Genomic DNA, 21,237 nt, shown 5'->3' with positions numbered 1-21,237 from the left:
CTGTCTGACCCAGGGCACTGTCTGACCTGGGCAGTCATGGAGGGGTGGGGTGACCAGAAGCCTCGGCCAGTCACCCCACCTTCACCGGTCTGGTGTGCTGACTAGGTGCACCGGGAGTGAAAACACACATAGCTTTCTCTGACGCTCCCTGAAACAGTGAGCCATCGTGAACTCCCCAAGCAGGGCTGCCATTGCTTCTTGGGGATAACATCTGGAAACCAGCACATCACAGCATAACTAGGTGGTCCACGGAACATACATACACAGCTACAGGTTTATTAAAGATAAGGTGAAAATGAAAATCTGAGGCATAAAGCAATTTCCTACTAGATCCAGAAAGACAAACTTCAACGTGAGCTAAATTAAGAACAGAGACTAAGTACCAGAATTTACAATGAACATACTGGCCCCATGGAAAGCCCTACTTCTGGGAATGGTGGACTTCATCCACAGCGCCTTCCTATCACGGTAAGAAACTGCACACCCGGTGCAGACAAAGGAAAAGAGACATGCTGTCATAGGAACCGAAGGGGTTTCCTCAAGGCCCAGGGTCCCAGCGCAGCGGGGGGACAGTTGCTCCCACCTTGTGGCCATAAAGAATCTATTACTATTAAGGCCTTCTATTCTTGAGGCATTTCCTTCTTGTATCTGAGGAATTCCCCGTCATTGTGAATCTTGTCTTCCAGGACAGAAGCCAGGCATGCAGGGGCTGAGGTGGCATACCACAGACACATACACGGCAGGCGCGCACACACAGCAGGCGCACGCACACAGTAGACGCACACACGGCAGACGCGCACAAACGGCAGGCGCGCACACACGGCAGGCACACACACACGGCAGGCACACACACGGCAGGCACGCACACACGGCAGGTATGCACACACGGCAGACGCGCGCACACGGCAGGCACACACACGGCAGGCGCGCACATACGGCAGGCACACACACGGCAGGCGCGCACACACGGCAGACGCGCGCACACGGCAGGCGCACACACACGGCAGGCACACACACACGGCAGGCACACACAGAAGATGCAGGAAGACACACGTGTGTCTGGGCTGCACCGTCCACACAGAGCCTACAGGGGGCCTTGCTACGTGGGGTTGAGGGGGTCTCTATCCACAGTAAGCTCCAAGCCTGACTCCCCGGCCTGCCCCCAGCTCCATCCCATACTGTGGGGGCCCTTAGCGTGCCCACAGGCAGGCATCCCCACCCTCCCCTCTCCCACCCTGCATATAGCCCTGGCCACTCTGCAGACCAGGGAGGCCCTCAGGCCTTGGAGTCCACAGAGGACTATTGGGAAAGAGGCCTGCATCCACCCTGGAATCTGAGGGCAGGCTATCTGGGCAGGGAATTCCAGGGCTCCTGGGTTCTGGACCATCCTCTAAGCTCTAAGACTCCTGGCCATGCAGAGGCCTGTGGCCAGCTGATAAGCAGGGCAGAAGCCCCCAAAGTACGGGGTCTGGGGGACTTCCCTGGTGGTTCAGTGGTTAAGGGGCTTCCCAAGTGGTTCAGCGGTAAAGAATATGCCAGCTAATGCAGAAGATGCTGGAGACATAGGTTTAATCCCTAGATGGGAAGATCTCCTGGAGAAGGAAATGGCAACCCACTCCAGTATTCTTGCCTGGAGAATCCCGTGGACAGAGCGGCCTGGTGGGCTACAGTCCTTGGAATCACAAAGAGTCAGACATGCCCAAGCACACATACCATACCAATGGTTAAGACTCTGTGCTCCCACTGTGTGTGTGGGGGGTGTGGGGGGTGGGCACAGGTTCAATTCCTGGTCGGGGAAACTAAGATTCCACATGCCACACAACCAAAACCAAAAGCAAACAAAAAATACAGGGCCTGGGTGGGATCTAGCCTATCCCAGTTTAAGGGAAGTTTCTGCAGAAACCCAAGGAGGCATATTGTAGCCCTAAGGAGCCCCTCCCTCTTCCAGAGACCTGAAGTAGCAGAGCCCTGCCTCTCAATACAGAAGGGAAGTAAAGTGAAAGTCGCTCAGTCGTGTCTGACTCTTTGTGACCCCATGGACTATTGAGTCCATGACATTCCCCAGGCCAGAATACTGGAGTGGGTTGTCATTTCTTTCTCTAGGGGATCTTCCCAACCTAGGGATCAAACCCAGATCTCCCACATAGCAGACGGATTCTTTACCAGCTGAGCCATATAAAGGAAATCCTAATGGTACTTTCCATATTTCCACTTCATGCCAACTCACTCTCCACACTGAGCGTCTCCCTGTAAACTCTGTGTCTCCCTGTACAGACACAGATGGAATCATTTAATATGATGTCTCATCCCAAACATTAACAGGCACAGCCTACATGTGTGCCTGACATAATGGAGAAATATTCAAAGAATGACGTGCTAACTAATTCACCTATAATAAAAAGAGACGGTGTATGAGTCCCCAGGGAAAGCAAAGACTATAAGACTTATGAAATGTCACCACCCACATGCTCTATGGAAAATTAGTGGAAACATGCATGGGGAATGGATTATGGTATTAAAATGAAGCCCATAATGAGGACCTTCACCTCCAACAAGCATTCAGCCAGCTATTAAACAGTCAATATTAAAACTAAAAATGTCAGTTTTAAAGACAAGGCAGTAAAAGAACTTATAAAGCCAGAGAACTACATGATGGTGGAAAATACTTTAGAATTCTGTGTTTACACCAGTCTTTGTTTCTTAAAAGCAAAGTCCCAGAGAGATGCTGCCAATGGCCAGGGAGCTCAGTGTCTATCTTCCTGCAGCAATGATTCTCCATGAGGATTCTCTGGGGGGAGTTTTTATATTAATATAAAATGAATTATTTATTATTTTATATTAATGTAAAATGTTATGTTATATATACATTAATACAATATATTACATTAAAATAAAATAATAAATTAAATGTAATTTAAATATATATTTAAATATACTATAAACTTTTATATTAATATGTATCAATAACATTAACATAAACATTTATATTAATATAAAATTAATTACATTTTATATTAGTAATTTTTATATTAGAGGATACAGGACTATGTCATGAAGCAGAAAGAAAAGTCTCCAAGAGATAAAACACAAGACAAAAAATCGTCCTTTAAGGTGACATCATGGCGTGCTCAACCGAGCATCCACTCTTGATTTTCCAAGAGGAACATTTTGGAGGTAAAATCTGAGAGGCACTGTCCTGGGTGAGCACCACAGTCCCCTCTCCTCAGCCCCCCTGACACACCCACAAGGCTGGACACTAACCCCAAGGACAGAGAGGACCCCAGACAGGCTCTGCACCGGGAAGGAGAGCGTGGACGTGTCCGCCTGGGGTCCCCACAGTGTGCTCCTGAGTGACATGACTGCCCCATTCTGCAGAGATGAACGACACGTCCTAAACCTCAACCACATGACCAGCATGGCCATCACCCATCCTCCCCCCTAGAAAGAGCTTTCCATGACTCTGACCAAAAAAACCATCCCACCAGAAGCGGCAGGAATATACATACTCCCCCCAAAACCCCAAAGTCCAAAAACCCCTGAGATATTGGCAATATTCCTATCAGCAGACAGATCCAAAAGTGTAGCTCACAGAACTGACTTAGTTACCCAAACAAACAGGGAAAGGAAAGTTTTGGGGTTTTATCATAAGGATTATAGCAAACAGGACATGAAGATAAAGTAAAAATAGCCACAGAGGTTTCCGGTGTTGCTAGGAATCCTAAGCTATTCAGCTCTTACACAGCACCATATTGGTGCTGTCACATGGGTTTTCAGGGAAGAGGTGAAAATGAGGCACGGAGGGAAGTGATTACTGTCACAAGTGGGCTACAGACAGGAACGCCCTTGACCTCCAGGCTGGAGTTTGGCAAGGTCTCCACTCTGCCTTCCTCGGACTCCTGGACGAGAGAAACCAGAGTGAGTGATAGAAGTGACCCCGGTCTCCATCCCTGGTGCCTTTTTAATCTGTTGACCGGGGACTTCTGCAGAAACTAATGCCTGTGGCCTGCAGATTGTTATGTAAGTGAATACTGAAAGGTCTCCAGTCACTAACATCTGGGCAACAAAAGGCGTTTTGCTATGCCTCTGGTCAATAATGTGTTAAGCACACTGCCTCGCCTCTTCCACCATCTTATCCTCCGGCACAGCCCCAACCCAGACACTTGCCAAAGGCTCTGAGACCGAGGGCAGCCACACAAGACTTGCAGAGTCAACAGGGAGAGAGGAGATGCCTGGAGCACTGGCTCCTGCTCAGGTGAGAACAGTCCCGCTTCCCAGAGTGGGGTCCACAGATGAGTCTCAGAGCACCAGTCTCTGCAAGAATCTTTCAGTGTTTTCACTCCTGCGGTTTTTTCTTACTGAAGTAAACCATGCACACAGTAAAACACACAACAAATCTTAAGTCTACAATCCCATAAACCAGGACTAACTACTGCAGACACCAGAAACACCCCCATCAGGATACAGACATTTCCATTTCCATCTCCTCTGAAGTTCCTGTGAGCCTCTGAGCAGGCACCTCCCCGTAATGCACATGGCCCCACCAGGCTGATTTCTATCATCTCCTCTACAACCTTCTGACAGTTAGTGCGTGTGCGCCCCCGATGGCCAGCTCACACCTGCTGCTATTCTCGTGTTTAGTCACTAGGTCATGTCCAACTCTTCTGCAACCCCATGTAGAGCAGCCCGACAGGCTCCTCTGTCCATGGGATTCTCCAGGCAAGAACACCAGAGTGGGGTGCCAAGTCCTTCTCCAGGGGATCTTCCTGACCCAGGGATCAAACCCTGGTCTCCTGCGCTGGCATGCAGGTTCTTTACCACTGAGTCACCTGGGAAGCTCCGGCTACCCTAGGTGCCTTGCTGTTTCAGGGCGCACACCTGTTTTCATTACTTACTACCAACCGATGCAGCAAAAGCAGTGGTTCTCAGTGGGGCCAGCACGCTCCTCAAGGGAGCATTTTGGCAACTGTGGGGAAGGGGACTCTGGGTGGTCATTTAGTGGCAGAGACCATGGATGCCACACATCTGGAATAGCACCCTCCCACCCAACAGTGAAGACCTGGCCCTCATCCTGCTTGAATTCCAGGCTCCCACAGACCTTCATGCTGACAGAAGCATCGTTTACCACTCTGGGAGCCTGGCACCCCTACTCCATCCTCCACTGGGATAAAATATATTTTGCTGGCACAGTTTCATAGATCCTGAATTTTCCTGGGATGCAATCACTGTGAAAACGGAGGGAAGACTGGCCTCCCATCACCACTCAGACCCTGATCACCAGTCAGTCCTCACCTAGGGGTGTGTGGACCATGTGTCTGCTCCAGGCTACATGGGCAGGCGTCTTGTACCCCCTGCACTCAGTCTGCATAAAACGCCATTGACTTCATCAGACCAGTTGGCCCCTACCCAAGCATCTACACACCAAAATACATCATTTTAACCCAAATTACAATACTTATTCCTTACACAGACTACTATATTATTTGGAAATTATGTTGTAGCTAAGTTTTATTATATCAACTCAGAATCGTAAAGGGGGGGGTTAAAATATTTTCATGAAAAGGGAGTATTCGTTTAGACCATGAAATTTTTGCACCTTGTTTTATGTCCCTGGACATATTCCAGTGTCTCTTGATTTATAGTCTATGGGAACTTGAATAGAATTTGTATGCTGCTGTTGTGCAAAAACTGTATAAATCTTAATTATGTTGAATTGGTTCATAGTGCCTTACAAGCCTACTTTTCCTTCTAATTTTCTATTCATTCTATTAATTTTTGAGAATTTGATATTGAAACTCCAACTAAAAATATTAATTTATCTACTTAAAAATAATTATAATTTATAGTGCAACTATATGTAGTTTTGTTGTGTATTTTCCAAGTGTCCTGTAACTGTGTTATCATACTTTCATAATTTAAAAACTAAAAAAAGAAATAAAAAGGGGGAGGATATTCGGTTTTGAGTGAGGTGAGAAGCACCTGTCTAAAGTGATAGCATCTGACTCAATTTGACTCTTGGTCAGGAGCCATTGGCTGTATTTTCAGGGGTCCATGAGTTCCCTAGGGGCTCAGATGGTAAAGAATCTGCCTGCAATGCAGGAGATCTGGGTTCGATCCCTGGGTTGGGAAGATCCCTTGGACTAGGGCATGGCAACCCATTCTAGTGTTCTTGCCTAGAGAATCCCATGGACAGAAGAGCCTGGTGGGCTACAGTCCATGGGGTTGCAAAGAGCCAGACACCACTGACTGACACTTCCATTTCATGAGTTCTCTGGTTTGGGAAGCCAGCTCTGCAGAGCCTGGAATGCCAAGCTGCTCCTCCATCAACAGCACCCTGAGTCCCCCTGAAACCCAGCTACCAAACTGCACTTTAGTGGGGGTCATTTGAGAGATGGCCCGATATCAGGAATCAGGTACAGGTACTTGTACTCTGTACCTCTTAAATGGGGACTCTCAGGAGCGAGTGCCTGCTTCTCTCTACCAGGAATGCTTTTGCATCTTCTGAGCACGTCTTTCTCATCTTGAAGACACGGGAGGCTGTGCTATGCCAGGTACCTGCAGGAAAATGTGTTGGTGTTGTCGGCCTCAGCTACTTGTTAGAACCACCCTGGGGACTCTAGGAACACCAGTGCCCCGGGCACACCCCAAGATGCTTGTTAGTTTGCGCTGCAGTCCCATCCAGCAGTGCTGAGAGTGCCCTGGGCGGGGCTGAGAAGCCGGCAGGACGGAGCACTGTGCTTTCTTTTGTTCCTGCAGCCCCACTGGGGTCACCCAATAAGGTACACACTGAAGGAGAGTGAAAGTGTTAGTCACTCAGTCATGCCCAACTCTTTGCGACCCCATGGACTGTAGGCCACCATGCTCCTCTGTCCATGGGATTTCCCAGGTGAGGATACTGGAGTGGGTTCCCATTCCTTTCTCCAGGGGATCTTCCCAACTCAGGGACTGAACCCAGATTTCCTGCATTGCAGGCCAATTCTTTACCATCTGGGCTACCAGGGAAGCCCCTAAGGTACACACTAGTACCTATAAAGTAAACAACAATGGCCTACTGTATACCACAGCAAACTTTACTCAATATCCTGTGATAAGCCATAATGGGTGCAGGGCAGGGGGGAAGGTTCAAGAGGGACAGGACATATAAATATTTACGGCTGATTCACGCTGTTGTATCGCAGAAGACAACACAACACTGTAAAGCAATTATCCTCCAATTAAAAATAAACTAAAAAAAATGATGGGAAAGAATCTGCAAACTGAATTTTGCAACTATACTTCAATTTTTAAAAGTACATAGTTCATCAAGCTTTACCTTATACATTTCTAGATTTCACTTTGTCTCCACTTTAAAATTTTTTTGATGTGTATCATCTTTATTACAACATTTATTACAACATTGCTTCTGTTTTATGTTTGGTTTTTTGGCCCTGTGGCATGTGGGATGTCAGCTCCCCTGACCAGGGAATGAACCCACACCTCCTGCCTTGGAAGGTGACGTCTTAACCATGGGACCACCAGGGACGTCCTTGTCTCCACTGTTGTTTTGCTTTCTTCCTGTTTTTAATTCATGGTGCTGAACTCCAAAGTATGCTGGTAACCCACAGCCCTGGGGAAGCCAGCCCCGTCCCACACTCGGTGAGATCACTCTGCAAGTTCCCGCGTGCCACAGCCAGGAGGCCGTGCCAGCACTGCCTGGGGCCCCAGCACCTAATGGGGTTCAAGGGGGGGCAAAGCTGCTCACAGTGCAGATCCTGTCAGCCCACCTGACACCCTGGAAGACAGGAGAACACAGGCAACTGCCGGCTGACAGCAGCAGACGGGGAGCAACAGGAGGCAGAGTCCCTGACGACTCCTGTCCTTCAAAGCGGTGTGTTCACATTGAGTTTGTCACATGTTAATAGCATTAAGAATAACCCCTGTGCTTCCCTAACCCCAGTGCTATGGGAGCTTCACTGCGGTTGTCCAGCTTTGCCACTTTGATCAGTGAGATGCTCTCCACGACCTCTCTGCCTACTTCCAGATGGACATGGCTGCCACGGATGCAGCCCAGTCACAGGCTCTCCATCTGTTCCTGTCCAGGAGCACGGCTGAGCCAGAGTGTATCGAGTGATGCCCAGGACAAGCACACTTTGTCCACTGGGACAAATCTCCAAGAATCCCATTAGGCAGAGAGACCGCCAATGCCCTCTACCTCACCAAGCAGACTCCTGTCCAATCAAGGACAGCGATTAGCACCCATCTTGTTCACTACTCTATCCTCAGTACTTATCATAGAAGAGTACCCGGCACACAGTAGACACTCGATAAACATTTGTTAAGTAAACTGTTGTTTAGTCGTTCAGTCATGTCTGACTCTTTGTGAACCCATGGACTGTAGCCTGCCAGGCTCCCTGTCCATGGAACTCTCTAGGCAGAATACTGGAGTGGGTTGCCATTCCCTTCTCCAGAGGATCTTCCCAACCCAGAGATCGAATTCAGGTCTCCTGCATCGTGGGGAGATTCTTTACCATCTGAGCACCAGGGGGTATGACTACAAAATACTAAATGGAGTACTGAATAGGATATAAAATAGGTAAGAAAGAACCCACCTGCCAATGCAGGAGACACACGAGACGGGGGTTTGATCCCTGGGTCGGGAAGGGAATGACAACCCACTCCAGTATTCTTGCTTGGAGAATCCCATGGACAGAGGAGCCCGGCCGGCTACAGCCCATGGGGTCACAGAAAGTCAGACATGACTGAGCGCCTTAGCACATACCATGTGGAGTCCAGAGGTCTCTGTCTCCTTCTGGGTGCCAGCCCTCCACCAAGGTAATCACCCCATCTAAGCTTCTGTTTCCTCCGCTGTAACAGGAGGGTGATAATCGCGTGTCTCTCGGGAGACTGCTGGGAGGATAAAAGAGCATTAAGTATAAACGGTCTTATAAACTGTAAAGTGTGGTGCATGCTGTTATGAATGAGTGGCACCCTAGTGTCTGCAGCTACACCACTCAGTGTCAACCTTCATCTGGAGAAGCCACAACTTACCCTTCCCCACGGTGGTTAGGGCATTCATAACTATCTCCTCCAGGAGACAACCCTTTCCAGCCCAAAGCCCTAAGAGGGCCGCTCCCAAACCAGTTCAACTTGGCAGGACTAAAACGCCTGCAAGCAACTTACAGACACACCCTAGAATAAACCTCCAGAAAGACTGCCAAGTTCCCCAAAGACAGATTTGAACAACTTTTACTCCTGGTTCACACAGGAATAAAAACAACCACCCTCCCCGCAAAAAGAACAACAAAACACAGATTAAACCGCCATCACCTTCTTACAAGACAAACTGACAACCAAGAGTAGGAGGAAAGGACGCTCGCTTTCTGCGCGCTGTGCAGGGAAAGGGGACGCCCCGCGCGAAGGTTCCAAGGAGACAGTCGTCCCCCTCCCGCCCCCCCCCCCCGCCCCCGCCCCGGACCCCAACCTCGCCCCCGCCCTCCTACCTGGCGCCCGGCGGTCGCGTGCGGGGAGGCCGGGCGGGCGGAGGCGCCCTGGGAGCCGGCACATCACATCCCCACGGTCCGGACCCGGACCCGCGCTCCCTGCCGGCTCCGCCTCCTCGCGCCCGGGGAAGTAGGGGCGCGGTTCCGCTGGGGCGGGGACGGCTCCCACTCCGCCCCACCGCGGAGCCGGGAGACTGCCGGCCCCTTCCGGCGCCACCCTCCCCTTGGCATCCCCGCGCAGGACCCAGGACGGCGGCCGCGCGCCCCTCGGGACAGAGAGGGGATGACTCAGTGTGACCTCGGCCCCGTGCATGTCTCCCACCCCCACGGCGGGGCCCCTGGGCACGATTTCCAGTGGAGCTCTCGACCCCAGGTACGCTCACACTCCTGTCCCCAAGCCTGACCTTCAGCAAGCCTCAGGCGCTTTGTTGAACTTCTCTGAACCGCCGTTTCCTCGTCTGCGAAAAGGGATCTTAACAGCCCCCACCTCGTGGAGCAGTTGTGGGGTTTCAAGGCGCTAATGGCCGTAAACCTGGGGCCAGGCGCAGAGTTGATGCTCCACAAATCACCTGCTGCTTTTACTGTTACTCTTCTGGGTCCGGACAAGAGAACAGCAGTGCATGTGGTCCAATCTTGGTATCAGACTTCCTGGCCAGACCTCGTGGGCTTTTAAGCTTAAAACTCACTTAAGTTCGTTTTGAACTCAGAGGAATGCAATGAATGGGTCACACCTACACCTCCCTGGGGAGGGTGGGCGGAGGGAGGAGGCTGAAGTCCCAGTGCACCCCCTTGGTTCCAAGGAACCCTTCCCTTTCCAATCTGTGCCTCCAGCGAGTGACTGGCCCCCAGCTTGTTTTGAGGACTTCATAGGCCAACCTCCCAGGAGACACGGAGTCAACGATGATTGTTTCCTTCCTAATAGAACACACCACCCCTTCCTGTATCCCTTCCCGCCTGGGCAGACGCTGGTGTCCCTCACCCATCTCTTGATATCCACATCAGAAACTCAGGAACTGAGACAACTTCAGCTGCCCCAGATAATTCTGAGATGGAAGAAAGCATAAATCGTCCAGCAGCCACAGCTCTTCTGCTCTAATGCCTGTCTTGAGACCACAAATGATGATATTGTTCTCTTTTTTTTTTCTTTTTCTTTTATCTGGTTCCAGAGTTCATATGGGAAATAGATGGGGAAACAGTGGAAACAGTGTCAGACTTTATTTTGGAGGGCTCCAAAATCACTGCAGATGGTAATTGCAGCCATGAAATTAAAAGACGCTTACTCCTTGAAAGGAAAGTTATGACCAACCTAGACAGCATATTCAAAAGCAGAGACGTTACTTTGCCAACAAAGGTCCGTCTAGTCAAGGCTATGGTTTTTCCTGTGGTCATGTATGGATGTGAGAGCTGGACTGTGAAGAAGGCTCAGCACCGAAGAACTGATGCTTTTGAACTGTGGTGTTGGAGAAGACTCTTGAGAGTCCCTTGGATTGCAAGGAGATCCAACCAGTCCATTCTGAAGGAGATCAGCCCTGGGATTTCTTTGGAAGGAATGATGCTAAAGCTGAAACTCCAGTACTTTGGCCACCTCATGCGAAGAGTTGACTCATTGGAAAAGACTCTGATGCTGGGAGGGATTGGGGGCAGGAGGAGAAGGGGACGACAGAGGATGAGATGGCTGGATGGCATCACTGACTCGATGGACGTGAGTCTCAGTGAACTCCGGGAGTTGGTGATGGACAGGGAGGCCTGGCGTGCTGCGATTCACGGGGTTGCAAAGAGTCGGACACGACTGAGCGACTGAACTGAACTGAACTGAGAGTTCATATGGATCCTCTTTCTCGGAGGAACAGGCTTCAATTTGGGGCTGGTGATAAAGCATTATGAGAACTCGTCACCTGTCCCATCTCGTAGTGAATTTCTATTTAGGTGATGGTTCTCAAAACCCAACTTGCATGTTAGAATCACCGAGAGGATCTGGACTGCTGATGCTCAGATAAGTGTCATCAGAATCTCTGCGGCTGACACCCAAATATCAGAATTTTGAAAGCTCCCGTGCATGTGCGCTAAATCGCTTCAGTCATGTCCAACCCTTTGCAACCCCATGGACTGTGTAGCCCACCAGGCTCCTCTGTCCATGGAGTTTTCCAGGCAATAATACTGGAGTGGGTTGCCATGTCCTCCTCCAAGGGATCTTCCTGACCCAGGGATCAAACCCTTGTCTCTTAGGTCTCCTGCATTGGCTGGCAATTTCTTTACCACTAGTGCCACTGCAGTCCCTTGGATTGCAAGGAGATAAAACCAGTCAATCCTAAAGGAAATCAACCCGGAATATTCACTGGAAGGACTGATGCTGAAGCTCCCAACAATTTGGCCACATGATGCAAAAAGCTGACTCAGTGGAAAAGACCCTAATGCTGGGAAAGATTGAAGGCAGGAGGAGATGGGGACGACAGAGGGTGAGATGGTTGGATGGTATCACCAACTCAATGGACATGAGTTTGAGCAAACTCAAAGCCTGGTGTGCTGCAGTCCATGGGGTTGCAAAGAGTCAGAACTACTTAGAGACTGAACAACATGTGTCACCGTAGACCCAGGGGATTGCAACACGTGTGCAGGATTGCAAACAAGTGTGTGTCCAGACTGACAGTGCTGCCGATTCTCTGCATCTTCCACTTGAAACTGCTTCATCGCATGTGTCCAAGTGGCAGTTAATGAAACTGACATGGGGGGACCAGCTGAACACTGCAGAACTAGCCCAGAAGTGATACAACTGTCTTACTGTTTATGCAATGGAAGTTTTTAAAGTCATTTACAAGTAGAAAGTAAAATTGATTTGTGTGATCATGTAGAAATAATAATTACATTTTCATTTTTCTTTATGTTCTGATGCCTCGGACAAACCCCTACCCCAGCTGTTCTGCTAGATGCCTGGGCCCATAGACCCAAGGAGGACCCTCAAACAGCCCCCCATTGTGGGGATGAGACCTGAAGGCCTGCCCTTCTCACCTGTGACCACTGTTCTGCTGGGATCCTGAAATCATCATCTCCCTCACTCAGCTGTGCTGAATGCCTTCCCTGGCTCCTCCTCCCTCTGTTTCCTAGGTAACAGGTGTGCCCACCTGCCCTGGTCCACCCTGGGTTGGAGGCTTCAGAAGGTGGAGACTGTCACATAAGTCACTGTCTGCTCTGGTCTCAGCATCGCACAGATACTGTAGATGCAGGGTATACTTTAGGTCAGAGACCTTTCATGAAAATAATGACACATGTAGTTTGACAGAAGTGTGTGAGCAACAGAAACAACAGAACACTTCTGGAGTGCATGTCCCTCACTCCTCTCCCATCTCTGAGACTCTCACTTGGGAGACTCGACTGCCTGCTACCCTCCAGACCACCTTCCTTAAGAGAGACTGTGTGTGTTAGTCGCTCAGTCGTGTCCGACTCTTTGCGACCCCATGGGCTGTAGCCTGGCAGGCTTCTCTGTCCATGGAATTCTCCAGGCAAGAATACTGGAGTGGATTGCCATTCCCTTCTCCAGAGGTACTTCCTAACCCAGGGATCGAACCCTGGTCTCCTGCATCGCAGGCAGATTCTTTACCGTTTGAGCTACAGGGAAGTCTAAGAAAGACTGTATTCCCTGAGAATTTTCAGTCTCTCTCCTACCCGTCAAGCTCCTTAGATCACGTGACCCTCTTCAGGAGGACCATCTTACAATGCATGAAAGAAACAGCACCTGGTCGACTGGTACAGCATGCTCTCATGGTCTGAAACACAAGACTCTGCCCGTGGCCAATGAGGCATGACACTTTGAAGGACTGCCCATTGTGAACATTCAGGCCAGACATGACAGCTCTAAAGAGGGAGCATTTATGTGCTTGTTTCCTTGACTCCCCAAAGCTAAAATGCTGGTGAACTCTGAGCCTCTCATTTATATCATAAACCATCGAGTTCAGAAGGATGTACATTCATGTAACGAGCGCAAGGTATTTTTCCCACCCAGAGGAGCAGCGTTCAGCAGGAGGCAAGAAGGAAAGCAGAGAAGAAATGCCTGGTGTGTGCTGACCCTGGACAGTCACTGAGAGGAGACTCAGCACCCCATTCTCCCCTGCCACCAAGCAAAAGAGAGACCCTGGCCTCCTCCCGAGAGAGGAGGCTTGAGGGGACTCTGGAAGAGACCAGAATCCCTGGGCTCCCCGAGGTGTAGCCCTGGACACCACCCATGTCGTAGCAAAGACTGGGGTCCAGCATGGCCCAGGCCAAGGGGCAGCTGAACAACAGAAATGCTGGGCCTGGGCCAGGCTGCCTTGCTAGGTCCAGTGTTCAGAGTCCCAGACCCTCCAAGGGGACATCAGGGGGGCTGAGATGAGCTGGCACAGGTTGGAACCAGCAGGGCAAGCTCAATCTCCACTGGGGGATGTAAGTCCAGAGAATGACCTTCAGGCAGAACCCTTATCTGGACCCCAGGACAAGCCGAAAGCTTTCCCTACCTCCACCTCCATCACGTCTGAAGAATCCCGGTTACCGTCCAGAGGAAAAAAGCTGCTTGAAGAGGGAAGAGTTCTGAACAGATTCTCTTAGGTTATGCAAAGAGACTGAGCCGTAACCCAGTGCAGACTAAACAACTCTGCATTGCCAAGATTTTTTTTTTTTTTTTTTTTTTTTTTGCTGGCATCAGATGGAAATGAGGCTTCACACGCTAAGCTGACTTCAGTCATGGAAAAGTTTTTCAAAAATTACATGTTGGCACAAGGGGCCTCTGTGACTCTGGCTACGCCTGTTTCTTTTTGTTGTTGTTATTTATGGAACTGCCGGTAAGTGTTTACAGAACCACAGTGTTCCCTGAGAGGGGTTTAAAAACCACTGTCCTAGATGGACTTCCTTCTACGGTCTAGTTTTTTTGCTCCGTTCACACATTTTCCATCCACTGGCCTCCAAATAATGACTTTTTAAATCTATGTCTCTTTCTACGTCCTCTCACCGCAGCTTCGTAGCTTTAACAGGCTGGAGGCTTCCTTTCTCTACATAAGTAGTTTACGTGTAAAGTTTACACATAAGTGTAAAAGTTTCTTCTTCAGAAGGACGCAGCTCTTCTGATGAAGGCTGTGGGACGGGCAAGCATTCGGGCCCACAATATTAGCAAGGACCCTAAGGAGAAGCACGAGGAACTTCCTTCCAACGGCTACCACCCCAGCAGGGACAGGCATTCCCACTCACATAGTGGCAGCAGCCGTGGTGTCAGTAAGCACAGCGCCGATGAGCTACCACCCACTGTTCTGAGGAGTCCTGTGGGCCTGAGCAGTGCTGGCATTTCCTCCAGTTCTTTCTCTTCAGGGAAGAAGCTGCGTATCAATGATGCATCTCAGCAGCATCACTCCACAATGAGCACAAATTCCATGAGTTCAGGTGGACGATGGACATCTCAGTGCCCTCGTGAAACTGGACAAGAAGCCAGTGGAGACCAATGGCTCTGATGTCAATCACGAGCACAGGTCAAACAGCCAGCATATGGACCTTCATCATGTTGGACTCACTGTTAAGTGCCCAAGGAATGAATGTGTATTCATTTCTTTAGGTCAATTTTTCCTTGACTTTTTTAATTTAAAAATTGTTAGCATGAAAAACTTCCTTCTGACATGGAAATTTCTGTGATCATCTTTCTACTCAAGTTCCTCTGATTGTTAAGAATTTTACCAATCAGACAGCTACACATGAACTAGAAGAGGAGAGCTGGGGAGAAAGTATAAAATATCAGAAAACTTCCATGGAAAATAAACTACTTCTTAACCTCCTTTGTGTGCTTCCCAGGTGGCACAGTGGTAAAAGAATCCACTGCCAATGCAGGAGATGCACGAGACACAGGTTCAATCCCTGGGCTGGGAAGATCCCCTGCAGGAGGAAATGGACATGCACTCCAGTATTCTTGCCTGGAAAATCCCATGGACAGAGGAGCCTGCCGGGCTTTAGTCCACAGGGTTGCAAAGAGTCAGACACAACTGAGCACGCACACACATGCACATAACCTCCTTTGTGAAGAAGAAAAGACACACACGGCAGGCAGCGCTGCCAACTCTTGGTTCTAATTGCAGTTTTCATCTTGTTCAATGAAAGTAAATGGCCACAGAGGCTCCTAATGTCTGGTTTTTGCCATGTTAGCATAGAAAGAACACAGCAAGTTCCAATGGCTGACTGCCTTAGTAACTTCCAAGAATTGTTAGCAACCTGGCAGAACTGGACTGGTGGGCCTTCTCTTTTATACCAGGCTGTCTTAGACTTGGTGACTGGTTCAACACATAACACAAAACCACGTATGATCACGTCATCTATCACCATCCAAAAGGCAGCTGTTACCAACTTCCCTGTGTCATCAAAAAAAAAAAGGGCTGAGCGAACCTTTTGTGCTTAGTCATACACAAAATACGTAACAAGAGTACCGCTTTCCTTAAACACAGTTCTCAGTCTAATGTTCTTTCCTTGTAACTCTACACTGTCCCAGCATCATTGGTTTTCTACAAGATTCTGGAACTGGTCACCTTCCCTTTTCCCCGAGCACCCAAGCACCTTCCAAAATCCAGATGTTGCAATCTCTCAACCCTTTGATCCTTTTGGAATATAACTGCCAAATTAATTTCTTTAAGTGGTTTCCTTCCTTTCAACGTGATCACTGTAATACATTAAAGGGATTTTCCAGGGGCTCAGTGGTAAAGAATCCACCTATCAACACAGGAGATGCAAATTCGATCCTTGGCTTGGGAAGAGCCCCTGAAGGAGGGCATGGCAACCTACTCCAGTATTCTTGCCTGGAGAATCCCATGGACAGAGGAGCCTGGCAGGCTACAGTCCATGGGGTCCCAAAGAGTCGGACACGACTGAGTGACTAAACAAATATATTAAAGGTGGATGAAAATTCTCTACTCCTCCTTTAATTTAGAGGCAAAGTCAGATTTCCCTTCCCTTGAATCTGGCATCCCCTTAAATCAGTGACTTACTCAACCAATTCCAACCAATAAAATGAGGTAGAATGGAATTTCTGGGACTTCTGGGGCAAGATCATCAGAAACCTTTCAGCTTCTTCCTGAGTCTCTTGGAGGACTCTCTTGGTGCCCAAAGCTGCCTAGTAAGAAGTATTACTCTCCGGAGACTGCCACACTATTAGAAACCTTAAACCCCATAAAGACCACATAGATATACCCCAGTCCACAGCCCCAGCTGACAGCCAGGACCTACCCCAGCCATGGGAGAGCCATCTTGGATGTTAAGCCAGTCAACTCTAGTCAGCTACTATCTGACTACATACCCAGGAGGGGCACCAAAGGAAAACCTCCCAGCTGAGTCCCCTCAACCCACAGAAGCATGAGTGATAATAACACACTGTTTTTTTAAGTCACTGAGTTTGTAGCATAATAACAGACCAGAAGCAATGGCCACACTCAGGAATGTGCCACGATTCTCCGTGGCCCATCCTGAACCATGGCAAGTCAGCCCAGCCTGCGACATCTCCCAGAATTAAAACGACACTGATCTCTTTTCTCCATCGTCACCTCTGAACACTGCCTAGTCACAGAGTTCCTTAATATCTATCTCACCAGCAAATAAAGGAAAAATGAGAGGTATGAGATGGTCAAATAGGTTTAGCTTTAAATACACTATTCAGAGTAAGAGAAGTGGCTTATAATCTTGTACTTTTCAGCAAATGCTAACTGCAAGAATGATTTAGTTTCTAGTGTTGTTATTCCGTGATTTTCCAAGAAATAGTACAACCCGTAAGAAGTAAGCCTCTGTCAGCGAAGATACTTAGAAGAGTAACGCGAGGCCATGACTTCTGACATCAGAAGCAGAAGGGAAATCTGGGCAGACTCAAGAATGGCAAAACCAATACAATATTGTAAAGTGAAAATAATAATAATAATAATAAAATTAAAAAAAAAGAATGCCTAGTTGTTTAATCGTTTCCCTAATATCCAAAGGTTATATTAACACTCACCTATTCCTTTCTCTTGTCTTTTCTCAAAACAAACAATTTGGCAAAAACTTGGCAGCTGATGAACTGCTGTCCAACAGTCACCCCTGTTCACTTTGCCCCCAAAGAGAATGGAGCTGGGTCCAAGGGTTGGGAGATGAGGCCATAGGACCACAGAGGCCTTCTTTGCCTCTTGCATTCTTATTAGTAAGTCTCTAAAGTAAGAGCTTTGATGGACAATGCTGAGCCATCCCAACTCTGGGATGGTTAGACCTACTGATGAGCTCAGCCTGTGGTCAAGAATACAGCTGGTATTGACCTCAGAGAAAGCCAATGCCACGGGGCCCGGAGTCATCCCAAGAGTGACCATAGTAGAAGCCTATGATCTTAATTCCTCAATAACTGCATAAAATATTCAGACTTGGGACCAGTTTTGGGCAGGAGACACAGAAGATTCCCTGAGTGTGACTTCTGTATGGGCACCAAAGATGTCTTCTTGTATTCCTCTAGATCTGTGCTACCCAATACATGTAGCCTCTAGAAGCATGAAGCTATTTTAAACATTAGTAATTGACATAAGTTTGAGCAAACTCCAGCTGCAGCCTGGCATGCTGCAGCCCATAGGGTCACAAAGAGTAGGACATGACTGAATAACTGAACAACAACATAATTACTTTACATTCATAAATATAATGCTTTGTCCATAATTATTTCATATCTATATTTTTTATTTCTCTGGTAAATATAATATCTTCAGGGATTAGAACCATGTATTTTGGGGGGAGGATGGGGAATCTCTCTGCTCTCTGTCCCAAAACACTCATATCAACCATATCACTACCCTGGATGTCAGAATTAGTCAACGTATAGGCTAAGGAAAGTCTTCCCTGGTGGCTGAGATAGTAAAGAATCTGCCTGCAATCCAGGCCCATTGACTCATTCTTGGCTGGCAGCAGAATTCTGCTACAGTTTCTGCAAGTTCATAGATATGACAGTCAGCCATGAACATGCCTCAGATTCTTTAAACATCTCAAAAAACTTTCTCTCAATTTTGGTTGGAAATGCTTTAAGAATATTTATAAAACATAGACCAGAAATAATGAATATTAGCCAGGATCAAGATTTTTGATGAAACAAGTAGATTGTGAATGATCTCAAGTGAAAAACAGCCTGGCGATTGCCAGATTCTAACAAGAAAAGCTCCCCAGGTTGTGAAGGTAGGAAGGAAAGTGAAGGGGGAGAGAGAAGGGGCGGCCTATGAATGCACTGTCTCCAGTCTTGCTGAACCCAAGAATACTGAAGAAAGACTTATTAGCCATCATGGTCGCTTGAACACAAGCATCAGGAGGAAGATGTTTAGAGGAAATTGTATGAATGTTAACAAAAGATTGTTAAAGAGTAAAAGATATTCTACATTAGTAGTTTTCAAGGGGCTTCCCTGGTGGCTCAGATGGTAAAGAATCCACCTGCAATGCAAGAGACCTGGGTTCGATCCCTGGGTTGGGAAGATCCCCTGCAGGAGGAAATGGGAATCCACACCTACTCCAATATTTTTGCCTGCAGAATCCCCATGGACAGATGAGTGTGGTGGGCTACAGTGAAGCACACAGTGGTTCTCAAAGGTCCCTGAGACCCACCCAGGAGGTCTACAAAGTCAAAGCTACTATGATACTAATTCGAAGATAGCCTGTTCTTTTTCTGCACGTCTTCTCACAAGAAGCTTTTGTTATTGTTGTTCAGTCACCCAGTGGTGTCTGACTCTTTGGGACCACATGGACTGCAGCACTATAGGCTTCCCTGTCCTTCACTATCTCCTGGAGTTTGCTCAAATTCATGTCCATTGAGTCGGTGATGCTATCTAACCATCTCGTCCTCTGCCGTGCCCCCTCCCCTTCTCTTCCTGCCCTCAATCTTTCCCAGCATCAGGGTTTTTTCCCAGTGAGTTAGCTCTTCATATCCAATGGCCAAAGTATTGGAGCTTCAGCTTCAGAACAGTCCTTCCAATGAATACTCAGGGTTGAATATCACAAGAAACCACATGACCTATAATATCTCAAAGACTATGTGCAGATACAAGAATTGTCTTCTGCTGAGCCAAATATTAGTGAGATTTCCACAACAATGGAAACAGTACAAAACAATGCCAGAAAAAATTCTATTTTTAAACTTTGTTTTAAAAATCTAATAATTTTTATAAAGGAGATGTGACTTATGGTAACAGGTAATGAAGTTACTATTTTCAATGATTAATAAAAATTCATTTTAATATTTAGTTTCATTTCTAGATCAATATAAATAGTTAATCCATATAAACAGATCTTTTTAAGTTTAAAGTTTGCAATAATTTTTAAGAGTGAAAGGAGGTCTTTAAATCACAAGTTTGAGAACTTCTGTTCTGCAAAAAGCTTGGGGAGGGCTTCTCTGGAGACTCAGTGGTAAAGAATCCACCTGCCAGTGTAGGACACATGGGTTCAATCACTAGTCCAGGAAGATCCCACATACTGTGCAGCAACTAAGCCTGTGTGCCACAACTACTAAGCTTGTGTTCTAGAACCCAGGAGCCTCAACAAGAGAAGCCACCACAACGAGAAGCCTGCACACCACAACTACAGAAAAGCCTGTATAGCAATGAAGACCCAACACAGCCAAAAATTAATTTTAAAAAAGCTTGGGCAGCTCTATGGAGACCACCATGAAGTTCATGGAAGTTATCTTCCCAGAAGCAAGGATCAAGGGAAGATCAAGGGGTGAGAAGGGAGAACCACCCCAACAATGGCTGCTTCACCTGTTCCCCAGACTTTGAAATGGAACTGCACTACACAGCGCCCCTCTGAGCCTCCCTAAGAAACCGTGCCCTAGTTCACCAGTGTGATCTGAACTTCTCTCTTGGGTTACACAAGTCCCAGCCTGAGTTTCTCAAAGGGTGTGCAAGACAGTCAGTGTCATTTATAGCTTACCTCACCACTGGGTCCCTAACTGTTCATCTGACTCAAACCTCAGTTCAGTTCAGTTGCTCAGTCGTGTCCGACTCTTTGTGACCCCATGAATTCCAGCATGCCAGGCCTCCCTGTCCATCACCAGCTCCCGGAGTTCACTCATACTCACGTCCACAGAGTCAGTGATGCCATCCAGCCATCTCATCCTCTGTCGTCCCCTTCTCCTCCTGCCCGCAATCCCTCCCAGCATCAGAGTCTTTTCCAATGAGTCAACTCTTCACATGAGGATCTGACCCAAACCTAGTAACTGATTATACAGGAAGGACACACAAACGTCAGGACATACACATATCTGACAATGAGTTATATGCTTTCATAGAACATCCATTCAGAGTCTGTCATACAGAGGGAAGGAAGGAAGTCAGAAGAAGAAAAACAAATAGCACATATTAACACATGTATGGAGAATCTAGAAAAATGGTACAGATGAACCTATTTGCAGGGCAGGAATAAAGATGTTTCCCTGGTGGCTCAGCCGGTAAAGCCATTGCAGGTGGCTCATTCCTGCAATGCCAGAGACCCGGATTCAATCCCTGGATTGGGAAGATCCCCTGGGAAGGGAATGGCTACCTACTCCAGTATTCTTGCCTGGAGAATCCCTTGGACAGAGGAGCCTGGCAGACTACAGCACATGGGGTCAGAAAGAGTCAGACATGACTTAGTGACAAAACAACAATCCACTCAGGCTCTGTGAATCTATGGAAGGGTATAACATTCCTGCCCTGTTAACAGAGAAACTTCACAGGGTAACTGAGAAGCTTACAGATAATGAATGTACCTGAGAATATTTTTAACTGAATAGTACTGGAGT

At 47.9% G+C, this 21,237-nt stretch overlaps 1 protein-coding gene across 8 annotated transcripts in view; it reads right to left on the bottom strand.

Annotated features, from left to right (window-relative positions):
- Window positions 1–21,237, bottom strand: part of IL1R1 (interleukin 1 receptor type 1) — a 131,301-nt gene that overhangs the window by 41,685 nt on the left and 68,379 nt on the right. The window contains exons 1-2 of one of the 8 annotated variants that reach the window (XM_006054064.4): window positions 9,477–10,652; window positions 8,756–8,883 (exon numbers count right to left, since the gene is read on the bottom strand). The exons of 4 other annotated variants lie outside the window; for them this stretch is intronic. The gene's annotated coding sequence lies outside the window, so the exon portion shown is untranslated. Of the gene's footprint in view, window positions 1–8,755; window positions 8,884–9,476; window positions 10,653–13,960; window positions 14,905–21,237 lie in introns of those variants that run through there. 3 more of the 8 variants (XM_006054066.4, XM_006054065.4, XM_006054067.4) reach the window with 3 other exon arrangements.

The sequence above is a fragment of the Bubalus bubalis genome, chromosome 12 (genome assembly GCF_019923935.1).
Source record: "Bubalus bubalis isolate 160015118507 breed Murrah chromosome 12, NDDB_SH_1, whole genome shotgun sequence".
NCBI classification, from domain to species: domain Eukaryota; kingdom Metazoa; phylum Chordata; class Mammalia; order Artiodactyla; family Bovidae; genus Bubalus; species Bubalus bubalis.
Note: the sequence above shows the minus strand (reverse complement) of the source record. Positions and strands in the feature narration are given on the sequence as shown.